The 13332-nt window shown below is 54.9% G+C and overlaps 1 pseudogene; it reads left to right on the forward strand.

Moving 5' to 3' along the window:
- Positions 1–2030: 2030 nt before the first annotated feature.
- LOC134971429 (5S ribosomal RNA) lies at positions 2031–2149 on the forward strand (annotated as a pseudogene).
- Positions 2150–13332: the final 11183 nt, after the last annotated feature.

Raw genomic sequence — 13332 nt, forward strand, 5'->3', positions numbered from 1 at the left:
AATGTTTTTCGAGTTATCCGGAAGTATAAAGGCATTGTTCTACCAGCATACAGTAGGATGATTGTCACTTAGGTTGTAGGTGACTATGGGGATAATTCAGACCTGATCGTAGATGTGCCAAATTTAGCACATCTACGATCAGTTTCGCAGACATGCGGGGGGGGGAGACCCACGATGCCCAGCACAGTGCCAGTCCGCCCCACATGTCTGGCACTGACCCCCCTACAAGGGTGCAAAAGCATTGCACGGCGGTGATGCTTTTGCACCCAGCGAGTAGCTCTTTGCCGGGTTGCAGCAGCTGCGTGTGAAGTCGCGCAGCCTCCGCGGCACGCCCCCTCCCGCCCCACGGCCGCCTCTGCCTGTCAATACTTTTAGCATCTCACTGGGCTCCCGGGGTGCTCGTGCGCACTCCACAAACGGATTCAGACTCGATGCAGTCTGAATTACCCCCTATGTTTCTCAGTAGAGTATTTAGTAAATTAGTACTAAAAGGCAGGGGACCACATATATTTTTGTGTACAGTACTGTAATATGTTAGATTATTAAAATGTTAGTAAGGTAGAAGTTAAGATCCATATTTTGCTCTATAGCACAAAGTACTAGCAATGCCACAATCAATGGTGCAGAGTGTAATACACTGATGGATTTAATCAGGAACCCTCGTAAGAAGGTTTGGGCTTTGCTGTAGATGGTATGTAGGTCACGCCGCCCTGCCGTGGTTATTGGTATGAGGGATAATTAAGAGGGTGGTACACATGAGGTTTAATCTATAATAAGGAGAATCAAGAATGAATACGGAGTTGCTACACTATCTCTCTGACTCCTGTTACGTCCATAGAGGCACACATTACACCTGATGGGAAAAATCCAGTGCAAGGGTAAGTTACTAGGATCACAATGGGAGTCCCACTTAGGAAAAACTTAGTGTTAGATAAATAATTGTAACACTTATACTATAGTAGGTGATGTCTGTCAGTGCATAATTAAGAGACTTCAACAGTTTAAGCAAATAATAAATAGGTAACACACATCACTGTGGCATCAAAGGTTCCAGAGTTATGGTAAGACATGGAACTTGGGGGGTAATTCAGACTGGATTGCTGCAGTGGCAGCTGATTTACTATGCACAGTGTGCACGCACAGCGGGTGCACTGGGCATGTGCAGCCAGTACGATGCTATCAGCATATCACTGGTGTGACTGCCTCTGCCTGATTGACATGCAGAGGCGGGAGGGTCGCAGTCTGGACAACTGAGGCGTGTCCGGACCATTGGTGGGGTGGGCCACGGTGGCTGTGTGACATGACATGCAGCCGCAGCGACCCGGGATGCGGCCAGTAACTCCCTGCCAGTACGCAGGAGCTGCGCTGGCAGGGAGTTACTCATCAGGTACTAAAGCATCGCTGCCGTGCGTTGCTTTTGTACCTGTGCGGGGGAGGGGGGGAGGGCCTGAGATGCGAGGCGGACTAGCCCTGTGCAGGGCGTCCCCCTGCATGTCAGACTAACCGATCGTAGATGTGCTAAATTTAGCACATCTGTGATCAACTCTGAATTACCCCCCTGGTCCATAACAGCCTGACGTATTCTCATCACAACAACACATATATAAAGACTTTGACTTGATATCATTGTTTTCAAGTGGGACTCTCATTGGGACCCCAATACTCTGCCCTTGCACTGGAATACTCCATCAGGGACAGTCTCTGGGCTTTCTCAACTGAAGACTCCACATCTCTTCTCTCTTCAAGTTCAGGCTGGGACATTCAGTATGCCCTATCATTTCTACAAACCTGTTACATCTAACCCTTCCTTGCTCTTCACAAATTAATATAAAACCATTCTCTGCCTCTAATTAACTAGTACTAGCAGTTTATATTGTGTAATATTGGCACTCTGTTGAATGGAGGTGAATGTCTAAACTTATAGTCATAACTATGCCTGACTATCCATACCATTACAAAACAAAACTATTCCTCAAATGGTGTTGACACTACTTCTGAAGGTAATACATGTAGACAGTTAGCTTTATCAAACCTACAACTATACCACGCTGGACACGCCCACCCTCATCTGATCTTGAAAGCTAAGTAGCGTTGTGCCCGGTTAGTACTTGGATGGGAGACCTCCAGGGAATGCCAGGTTTTGTAGACCTTTGTAGACCTTTGTGGGCGTGGCCACTCCAGGCACTTTCCACTTAACCAAATAGTGTTCCTCATGGGCTTTGCCACTTCCTTTAAGCTATACGTACCTAACAGCTGGAATCTTACATTATATTTCTCTCTGTGAAACACTTTATGGGGCAATTGGCCATATCAAAACGACTATACAATACAGATTTAAATGGAAATATGACTACACAAAAAATTATTATATCTACGACACTTACTAAGGAGCATTCAAGAAATAATTTTATTTCAGATATTAAGTATACTACATAATTTATTTGTACTATATTTTCACAGGCATATCTTTACCCTCATATGTGTGTAACTTGCTTAAGACATAGGTGGTGATTCAGACCTGATCGTAGCTCTGCTAAATTTAGCACAGCTACGATCATCCATACTGACATGCGGGGGGATGCCCAGCACAGGGCTAGTCCGCCCCGCATGTCAGGCTCGGCCCCACAAGTACAAAAATGCATCGCACAGCGGCAATGCTTTTGTACTTGAAGAGTAACTCCCAACCAGCGCAGCTCCTGCGTGCTGGCCGGGAGTTACTTGTCATTGTGACGGTTGCAGCGGCTGCGTGTGACGTCACGCAGCCACTGTGGCCTGTCCCCCACACGGTCCGGCCACTCCTGTGTTGGCCGGACCGCGCCCACAAAATGCCGGCCAAACGCCGCCATGCCACCCCCTCCCGCCTCTGCCTGTCAATAAGGCAGAGGTGATTTCTGGGCTACGACAGCCATCGGCTGTATGCGCCAGTGCAGCGTTGATCAGGTCAGAATGACCCCCATAGACCATACTGTGAGCAGTAACAGGTAAAGAGATTTACATTTGATTTTAAAGAGAAAAGTATTCCAATTTGAGGTCACTGGAGTGATGGATAACTCAATGTATACATACAGGGTTGAACTGGCACAAAGGCATACAGGGGACACCATCAGTGGGCCCCACTGCCTAGAGGCCCACCCCCTCCTCTAAGGATCAGGTTCCAGACTGTGCACTTGAATTATACATGTTACTTATACTGCACAGGACTATGCTGTATTTTCTTCTGTGCATTGCTGTTATTAATCTTCTACATTATCATGCATGTACTAGCTGTGTTTACTATATATGTTTGTCAAGGGGCCCAGACCATGCACTCTCTAATGGTTAATCTATCCCTCTCTGCACATGTTATATCTGCCTCCTCTGCACTGCACATGGTTTTACCCAACTGCTAAAAAATGTCCTGCTGCGATCAACTTGGAATTACCCCCATGGAGCAAGTGATGAAAGTGTTTGCTGAGCTGGCTACAGGCCAGCAAACCCAAATACAGTTGCTGCATGCTGAGCAAAATCTGGCTGCTGGCTACCAGAATCTGGTTGCTAAACAGTAAGCACAGATTCAAAGGCAGCAAATTCAGATCCAGTTGCTGCACAATGAATTAAAGGAGATGCAGAAAGGTGGGCAGGAGTGTGAGGTGATACAAAAGCTTACACCATCAGATGATATTGAGGCATTTTTATGCACTTTTGAATGCACTGCCGCACTGTTAAAGTGGCCAGAGGAGGAATGGGCTGCCAGGTTAACTCCCTGCCTTACAGGGGCCTATACTGACCTGACGATAGCTGAAGCTAGCTCCTTTGGCAGACACACTTTAGGATTGGACCTAATTGCTGGAATGTAATGAAGTCCGAGTTCACCTGCTGTGTGGGATGCCAGCCGAATGCAGACTTTTTTTTAAAGGGGCAATCATGTACAAGGCTAAACCATGCCTTGTACTTGATTGCCCCTTTAAAAAAAAGTCCACGTTCGGTCTGCATCCTGCACAGTCACCAAACTGGGACTTCATAACATACGGGCCCATGTATATATATATATATATATATATATATATATATAAAAGAGCAAAAATGACAGCACTCAAAACCATAGTACAGAATGAATAGATGGTGCAAGGCAGTAAAATAACATAAAGGCACTCGCTTTTCCAGCTCATTGGAAAAAGCTGTGCCTGTATGTACACTTGTCGCCTTGATATGGAATAAATCTTCTTCGTTTTCTCATCTAAACCGTGAGTGCTGGCTTGTTTTGCTTTTTCCAATGAGCTGGAAAAGCGAGTGCCTTTATTTATATATATATATATATATATATATATATTTTTTTTTTGTGTGTGTATTTTTATTACATTGTGACATTGTGCCCAAGATAAGTTCTTCTTTATTTTTGTACTGCTGGAGAGGTGACAGGCTAGCCCACATCATGCTCACAATCTGTATCTCACAGTGGTTAGGGGCAGAGGTGTAGCAAGGTGTCATGGTGCCTGGAGCAAGGTATGTTTCGGCGCCCCCCTCCCCTGTACTGAATTGGGGGCGTGGCCACCAGGGCTGGTTCTAGACCTTGTGACATCCACGGTGAAAGTTTCCTTTGGCAAACACCCACACCCATAGGTTAAGCATAGTGCACGCAGAAGGCACGCAACAAAAAATAGGAGCGTGGCTTCATAGGGAAGGGGCGTGGCCACAGTTATGCCCCCTGTAGTTATGGACCCAGTAGTTGTGCCCCCTGTAGATTTGCCCCCAGTAGTTGTGACCCCTGTAGATTTGCCCCCAGTAGATGTGCCCAGAGTAGTTGAGCCCCCTGTAGCTGTGCCCCCATAGGTGTGCCCAGAGTAATTGTGCACCCTGGTTTGTGCCCCCTGTAGATTTGCCCCCTGTAGATGTGCCCCCTGTAGATGTGCCCCCTGTAGCTGTGCCCCCTGTAGATTTGCCCCCAGTAGATGTGCCTGGAGTAGTTGTGCCCCCTGTAGCTGTGCCTGGAGTAGTTGTGCCCCCTGTAGCTGTGCCTGGAGTAGTTGTGCCCCCTGTAGATTTGGCCCCAGTAGATGTGCCCCCTGTAGCTGTGCCTGGAGTAGTTGTGCACCCTGTAGATTTGCCCCCAGTAGATGTGCCCCCTGTAGCTGTGCCTGGAGTAGTTGTGCACCCTGTAGATTTGCCCCCAGTAGATGTGCCCCCTGTAGCTGTGCCTGGAGTAGTTGTGCCCCCTGTAGATTTGGCCCCAGTAGATGTGCCCCCTGTAGCTGTGCCTGGAGTAGTTGTGCCCCCTGAAGATGTGCCCCCTGTAGCTGTGCCCCCTGATAGTGCTGCAAACACAAAATAAAATAAAAACAAAACAAAACAAAAATACTCACCTGCCCACTCCTGCTTCCCGACTGCTGCTGGCCGCGTCTCTGCTGTCCGTGCGTGTGACGCATGACGTCACACGCAAGTCACGGACCGGAGGGAGTGGAGCGGAGAGGAGGGCCGGGAGAGGAGGGAGGGGATGGTCAAATTTGAAGCAGCTCGGGCTTCCAGCGAGTTGCTTGCAGCCAGGCAGAGGTTCCGGCGGAGTCGAGCTGCGGCGCCCTGTACTGTCTTGGGCGCCTGGAGCTTGAGCTCCACCAGAACTGCCCTCCTTATGCCTCTGGTTAGGGCGAGTGTTCAGTGTTCCAGGGTAGGAAGGTCTTAATGCAATGGCATTACTAGGTTATGCAGACCTCACCGGGAGACACCATCTGGGGGACTGACAATGACAGAAGCCAGGAACAGGCATTGTATAACAGTGCCCCAGTTTTTTGGGAAGTGCCTAGCCGGGGTCTGCATCTTCCGACGTACATTTCCTAGCCCTGGCTGAGCAGTCCCAGCTGTCATTCTGAATAAGCTTTTGCATGCTCACATGACCTATGGTCGCAATGGTCATAGGTGTGCGCAGGGGGGGTGCCTGGTGCGCACAGGCACCCCCTAATATCTGGCACCCCGATCTCACATGCCTGATGCAGCGATCGCCGAGCAGGCTGATTATTGTCCCCTCTGCGCTGCACCCTGTCAGGACTGCATTACTGACCGGACGCCTGGGTTAATCAAGGGTGCCACTGCCACCGGCTTTCAAATTCCCGGCTCCACCTCCATGTACAAAAACAGCGTGATGTGATGTGATTACGTCATGCTGCTCGCACGCCCACCCGCCACATGCCCACCTCTCTCCTTCTATGCTATGCCAACGCCAGCCACTGATGAGGATCAGCATGCAGCCAGCGTTCCTCTTAGGAAGACAAATTCAATATTGGCAGGCGGTCGGCAGCAGCATTGACATGTCACTCGTTTTTCCAGCAGCAGCAGCAGTACTAGTCTGCGACTGTCACTGTCAGTGAGTGACTGACTTGTAAGTAAGCTGCTGCAGCTTGCAGGGGAAAGAGAGGGGGAGCCAGACCAGGTTGAGGAGGAGCAGTGTAATTGCAGTGAGTGCCATCAGGGGTGTTTGTTTGGTGCACACCACAACATCTGACAATGTGTCTGCTTTATTAGGATTGGTACAAGGGTGGATATTTTATATTGCGTTGACCGTCAATAGATGGTGCTAAACACGCCCAAAAGGCGGTGCTAATGTGGGAATGTGTCCTGTTTTACAGGACACATTCCAGCTGCAGCAGCCAGGGCGCCTGTGTCCCCTGCGGGACAATGTCTCTGACAGCGCGGGGACAGCTTGTCTGTCCCCAGCGCCTGTCAGTGTGTGGCGGCGGCGGGTGTCCGGTGCAGGGATTACCTTTTTCCTTGCACCGGACCAGAGACTGCAGGGGCATTTGAATCTTGGCGCCCTCCGGGAGCCAATCGCGGCTCCCGGAGCGGAAGCCAATCGGAGAGGGGCGCGGCGAGCCAATCGGCGCTCGCCGCGTCATAGGCCCCGCCCCCGGCGTCTGACGTCAGACGCCGGGCGGGAGCCTGAAGAGAAGCCCGCGCGCAGGAGCGCGAAGAGGACGGCGCGCAGGAGCGGGAGCAGAAGAGACGCGGTGAAGAGGTCGGGCGCGCGGAAGAGCGCTGGGGAGCTCCGGTGGCCGCTGAAGAGGCCAGAAGACGTCGGCCTGCTTGAAGAAGATGTCCGCCGGCGGCTGGACGCGGAACAGCGGAGGTGACGCTGCTGGCCAGGACGGGTCAGCGGCAGAAGAGGACGCTGGAGTTCCCTGGAGCAGGTGAGGCCTCGGTGAGGCAACATTCACCCCCTCCCCTCGTCCTCCCTCGACCACCAGGGACGGGCATTAGGCCCGAGGGCACAAGTCAGGCACTAGGCCTGTGGCGCAGCTAGGAGTTTGGGGGTCCCCATCTGAGTTGGTAGTTTGGGCATTAGGCCCAAGCCACCCCTTTCCATGCATAGTAGGCGGGCACTAGGCCCGAGGGACAAAGGCAGGAAATAGGCCTGTGGGACACATAGAGGGCATTAGGCCCTAGTGTATTTCGGGCAGTAGGTACATATAAGGTGACCCTGGGCACAAGGCCCAGGTCACCCAACGGGCAGCAAGTTAGGCGGGCGCTAGGCCCGTGGGCGAAGTCAGGCCTCCGGCCTGTGTGCAGTTAGGGGGCGCTAGGCCCAGTGAATCAGTGTTTCCCCGGGGTGAGTACAGGTGGCCCTGGGTGCTAGGCCCAGGCCACCCTGAGGTATTTAGGTGGGTAGGCCGTGCGGCGCCCACCCCCTTCCAGCGGCAGGTAGGGATTTAAAGGGACAACACCGTGTGATCTTGTATTCCGATATTGTGATGTATGTTGTTACCGTGCAGGGCAAAGTGTATGCGTTGTTTAAGTTGTGCATAGTTGTGTCGCACCACCCACACGAGCTAGTTTGAGGGCTCTGTTTATGTAGCTAGTGTAGCGGACGCACACTAGGGTAGTTCTTGGCCCTGCACGGCTGTTTCTCTTTGCCTCCTTACAGGGACCTGTAAGTAGAGAAGATCGGAGTGCAAGACTTGTGACGGTGAGTAGCATCCGTGTACGTTTGTCCCTTGTCTGTCCCCGAGCGCCGGAGTCGGGATTGCTCACGGACGTGAGAATCCTTTTCATCACACTACGTGCGAGAGCGCGAGTGTGTGAAAGCTGGGTGGCTGAGGCTTTGTGCCAGTGATGACCTTTCACCCAACCGGTGAAGGTCGCGGTCACCCCTGGGGTATCCCCTGTTCCAGTGGAAGAAGAGTCGATACCCCCTTTAAGGTAAACTATTCTCTCCTCAGCTCGGTCGTCGGTCAGCTCCGAGAGGGAATCGCCGTGTCCGGATCCGACTGAAGATTTCCAGGTCCGTTGAAGGTTCCGGTACCTGAAGGTGAGAGAGAGCGGCGCTGGGTGAGTACCGAATCTACACCTGCACGGCAGCAGGCACCACACGCACCGCAGCCGCACCTCTCACACTTGGCATAGTCGGCAGGATCAGAGAGACCGGATCACGGACACGATGTGGAACGCCACCAAGAAGACCTCCCTGCGGATGGCTCCGGAACAGACTCACCCACGGACGCGTGTGGACCAGAGCGACTGGGTGACGGTGTCTGGGACAGACCTCCTGAAGATAGTGCAGCGGTCGGTCCAGCGTGGAAAAGAAGAGCGCCGGGAGAAGGGGCGCAAGAAGGCCGCTGTGACGCCCTGCAAGAAATGTCGGCAAACGGGGCACTTTGCTGACAAGTGTACGTGGCGAGAGACGTCCCCAAAGAAGGTGGTCCAGGAAGCGGACCGAAGACGTCAGCAGGGCCAAGTGAAGAAGGAGTCCTGGTGTTTGCTCTGCGGAAACTACGGGCATGAGCATATCAGCTGTCCCTGGGACGAAGAGTTGAGCGAAGACGAGGTTGATCCCCGGTGTGAAAGCTGTGGAGATCCCCGACATCTGCTCCTGGAATGCCCATAGACGGAAGACAGGACGGACTACGAGGCCACGGTGAAGCAGCTGACGGAATCTCGTCAGCAGCTTTGGGACCGGGTGGCTGCAGAGCCTGTGTGTGCGCTCTGCGAGGCGAGAGGACATGCGCTTCCCGATTGTCCGTGGAATGAAGACCGGATGATTGCAGATGGTCGCGCCCAGAGATGGGAGGAGGAAACCAGGGAAATGGAGCGGAAGACCCTGCTTGAAGTTAGTTCGCAGGTGCCCATTTCCTCTGAGCCGGAACCAACGGGTGGAGATTCCTCAGCGAAGGAGGTGGACCAGGAACCCATCTTGGAGAAGGTGGCAGTGGCCCTCCCTTGTTGGAAGTGTCGGCGACCAGGACATGCGGCCAGTGAGTGCCCCTGGGAAGATGCCGCGGACCTACTCTGTCCCAAGAAAGTGACCCCAGTAAGGCAGAATCCTTTCCCGCATGAGGCGGAGGTGGACGACTGGGAGGTGAAGAGACCACGCTGCGAAGAAAAGCGTGAAGACCCAGTGACGGAGACGTCCGGAATCTCCCCGCGATGGAACCGTCCACGACCAGGACGTGCGGAACAGGAGTGTTCTGGGTACCAAGAGATGCCAGCGGAAGCGAAGGAGTACGCTGAGGAAGCAGAGGTGCCAGCGGAAGCGAAGAAGTACGCTGAGGAGGAAAGTAATACCCCAGTCCAGATATCTGAGGAGGATTCGGACTACGGTGAGCTGTCCGCCGACGAATCCCTCCAAGAACAGATGGAGGACGACTCTGGCATCGGAAGCGCCGACGAGAGTGACTGGCAGGATCGGGTGGAGTCGTGCTCCCAGTTGAATGCCCTCCATGAAGAGGAGGAGATAGTCCTGGAGCAATACCTGCCGGGAGTACCGAGTTGGACGGACGTACGGGGAGAGGATCATGATGCAGTGGGAGGACCCGTTCCAGAGGAAGACATGGGACCTTTGGAGATGCCCCACGAGGAGATGCGACAGATGGTGGTTGTTGCCCGGGAGGAAACTGATGCCCCGGAGGATTCCGCTGTTGGGTGGTGGTCGGTACCTCCCCCTGAAGACAGGGACGATGCCACTGACGATCTGAAAGGCCAGGAGTGGGTGACTGTTGTCCCCGTGGAGGAAGAGTCCCCTTGGTGGCCAACGTCGAGCGACCGTGAGGAGATGCCACTCCCCCAGAGGATCTGCCGATGGAGGTCGGGAGGTAAGAAGAGGAACCCGGAGCTGGAGGTGGAAGGAGGTGGGGTCACAGCCCGTCCGGGCTGGGCCCTCGAACACAACCTCGCCGGAGGGACCTCGGAATCCCCTGACCCGCGGACGATGGACGTCGTGGAGATCTTTGTAGGGACTACAAAGGAAAAAGGGGGGGGAAATGTGGGAATGTGTCCTGTTTTACAGGACACATTCCAGCTGCAGCAGCCAGGGCGCCTGTGATCCCTGCGGGACAATGTCTCTGACAGCGCGGGGACAGCTTGTCTGTCCCCAGCGCCTGTCAGTGTGTGGCGGCGGCGGGTGTCCGGTGCAGGGATTACCTTTTTCCCTGCACCGGACCAGAGACTGCAGGGGCATTTGAATCTTGGCGCCCTCCGGGAGCCAATCGCGGCTCCCGGAGCGACAGCCAATCGGAGAGGGGCGCGGCGAGCGCCGATTGGCTCGCCCGGCGCCGCTCTCTCTCACCTTCAGGTACCGGAACCTTCAACGGACCTGGAAATCTTCAGTCGGATCCGGACACGGCGATTCCCTCTCGGAGCTGACCGACGACCGAGCTGAGGAGAGAATAGTTAACCTTAAAGGGGGTATCGATCCTTCTTCCACTGGAACAGGGGATACCCCAGGGGTGACCACGACCTTCACCGGTTGGGTGAAAGGTCATCCCTTGCACAAAGCCTCAGCCACCCAGCTTTCACACACTCGCGCTCTCGCACGTAGTGTGATGAAAAGGATTCTCACGTCCGTGAGCAATCCCGACTCCGGCGCTCGGGGACAGACAAGGGACAAACGTACATGGATGCTACTCACCGTCACAAGTCTTGCACTCCGATCTTCTCTACTTACAGGTCCCTGTAAGGAGGCAAAGAGAAACAGCCGTGCAGGGCCAAGAACTACCCTAGTGTGCGTCCACTACACTAGCTACATAAACAGAGCCCTCAAACTAGCTCGTGTGGGTGGTGCGACACAACTATGCACAACTTAAACAACGCATACACTTTGCCCTGCACAGTAACAACATACATCACAATATCGGAATACAAGATCACACGGTGTTGTCCCTTTAAATCCCTACCTGCCGCTGGAAGGGGGTGGGCGCCGCACGGCCTACCCACCTAAATACCTCAGGGTGGCCTGGGCCTAGCGCCCAGGGCCACCTGTACTCACCCCGGGGAAACACTGATTCACTGGGCCTAGCGCCCCCTAACTGCACACAGGCCGGAGGCCTGACTTCGCCCACGGGCCTAGCGCCCGCCTAACTTGCTGCCCGTTGGGTGACCTGGGCCTTGTGCCCAGGGTCACCTTATATGTACCTACTGCCCGAAATACACTAGGGCCTAATGCCCTCTATGTGTCCCACAGGCCTATTGCCTGCCTTTGTCCCTCGGGCCTAGTGCCCGCCTACTATGCATGGAAAGGGGTGGCTTGGGCCTAATGCCCAAACTACCAACTCAGATGGGGACCCCCAAACTCCTAGCTGCGCCACAGGCCTAGTGCCTGACTTGTGCCCTCGGGCCTAATGCCCGTCCATGGTGGTCGAGGGAGGACGAGGGGAGGGGGTGAATGTTGCCTCACCGAGGCCTCACCTGCTCCAGGGAACTCCAGCGTCCTCTTCTGCCGCTGACCCGTCCTGGCCAGCGGCGTCGCCTCCGCTGTTCCGCGTCCAGCCGCCGCCGGACATCTTCTTCAAGCAGGCCGACGTCTTCTGGCCTCTTCAGCGGCCACCGGAGCTCCCCAGCGCTCTTCCGCGCGCCCGACCTCTTCACCGCGTCTCTTCTGCTCCCGCTCCTGGGCGCCGTCCTCTTCGCGCTCCTGCGCGCGGGCTTCGCTTCAGGCTCCCGCCCGGCGTCTGACGTCAGACGCCAGGGGCGGGGCCTATGACGCGGCGAGCGCCGATTGGCTCGCCGCGCCCCTCTCCGATTGGCTTCCGCTCCGGGAGCCGCGATTGGCTCCCGGAGGGCGCCAAGATTCAAATGCCCCTGCAGTCTCTGGTCCGGTGCAGGGAAAAAGGTAATCCCTGCACCGGACACCCGCCGCCGCCACACACTGACAGGCGCTGGGGACAGACAAGCTGTCCCCGCGCTGTCAGAGACATTGTCCCGCAGGGGACACAGGCGCCCTGGCTGCTGCAGCTGGAATGTGTCCTGTAAAACAGGACACATTCCCACATTTCCCCCCCCCCTTTTTCCTTTGTAGTCCCTACAAAGATCTCCACGACGTCCATCGTCCGCGGGTCAGGGGATTCCGAGGTCCCTCCGGCGAGGTTGTGTTCGAGGGCCCAGCCCGGACGGGCTGTGACCCCACCTCCTTCCACCTCCAGCTCCGGGTTCCTCTTCTTACCTCCCGACCTCCATCGGCGGATCCTCTGGGGGAGTGGCATCTCCTCACGGTCGCTCGACGTTGGCCACCAAGGGGACTCTTCCTCCACGGGGACATCAGTCACCCACTCCTGGCCTTTCAGATCGTCAGTGGCATCGTCCCTGTCTTCAGGGGGTGGTACCGACCACCACCCAACAGCGGAATCCTCCGGGGCATCAGTTTCCTCCCGGGCAACAACCACCATCTGTCGCATCTCCTCGTGGGGCATCTCCAAAGGTCCCATGTCTTCCTCTGGAACGGGTCCTCCCACTGCATCACGATCCTCTCCCAGTACGTCCGTCCAACTCGGTACTCCCGGCAGGTATTGCTCCAGGACTATCTCCTCCTCTTCATGGAGGGCATTCAACTGGGAGCACGACTCCACCCGATCCTGCCAGTCACTCTCGTCGGCGCTTCCGATGCCAGAGTCGTCCTCCGTCTGTTCTTGGAGGGATTCGTCAGCGGACAGCTCACCGTAGTCCGAGTCCTCCTCAGATATCTGGACTGGGGTATTACTTTCCTCCTCAGCGTACTTCTTCGCTTCCGCTGGCACCTCTGCTTCCTCAGCGTACTCCTTCGCTTCCGCTGGATTCTTTACTTCCTCAGCGTACTCCTTCGTTTCCGCTGGCATCTCTTGGTACCCAGGACACTCCTGTTCCGCACGTCCTGGTCGTGGACGGTTCCATCGCGGGGAGATTCCGGACGTCTCCGTCACTGGGTCTTCACGCTTTTCTTCGCAGCGTGGTCTCTTCACCTCCCAGTCGTCCACCTCCGCCTCATGCGGGAAAGGATTCTGCCTTACTGGGGTCACTTTCTTGGGACAGAGTAGGTCCGCGGCATCTTCCCAGGGGCACTCACTGGCCGCATGTCCTGGTCGCCGACACTTCCAACAAGGGAGGGCCACTGCCACCTTCTCC

The sequence above is a fragment of the Pseudophryne corroboree genome, chromosome 11, assembly GCF_028390025.1.
Source record: "Pseudophryne corroboree isolate aPseCor3 chromosome 11, aPseCor3.hap2, whole genome shotgun sequence".
NCBI classification, from domain to species: Eukaryota; Metazoa; Chordata; class Amphibia; order Anura; family Myobatrachidae; genus Pseudophryne; species Pseudophryne corroboree.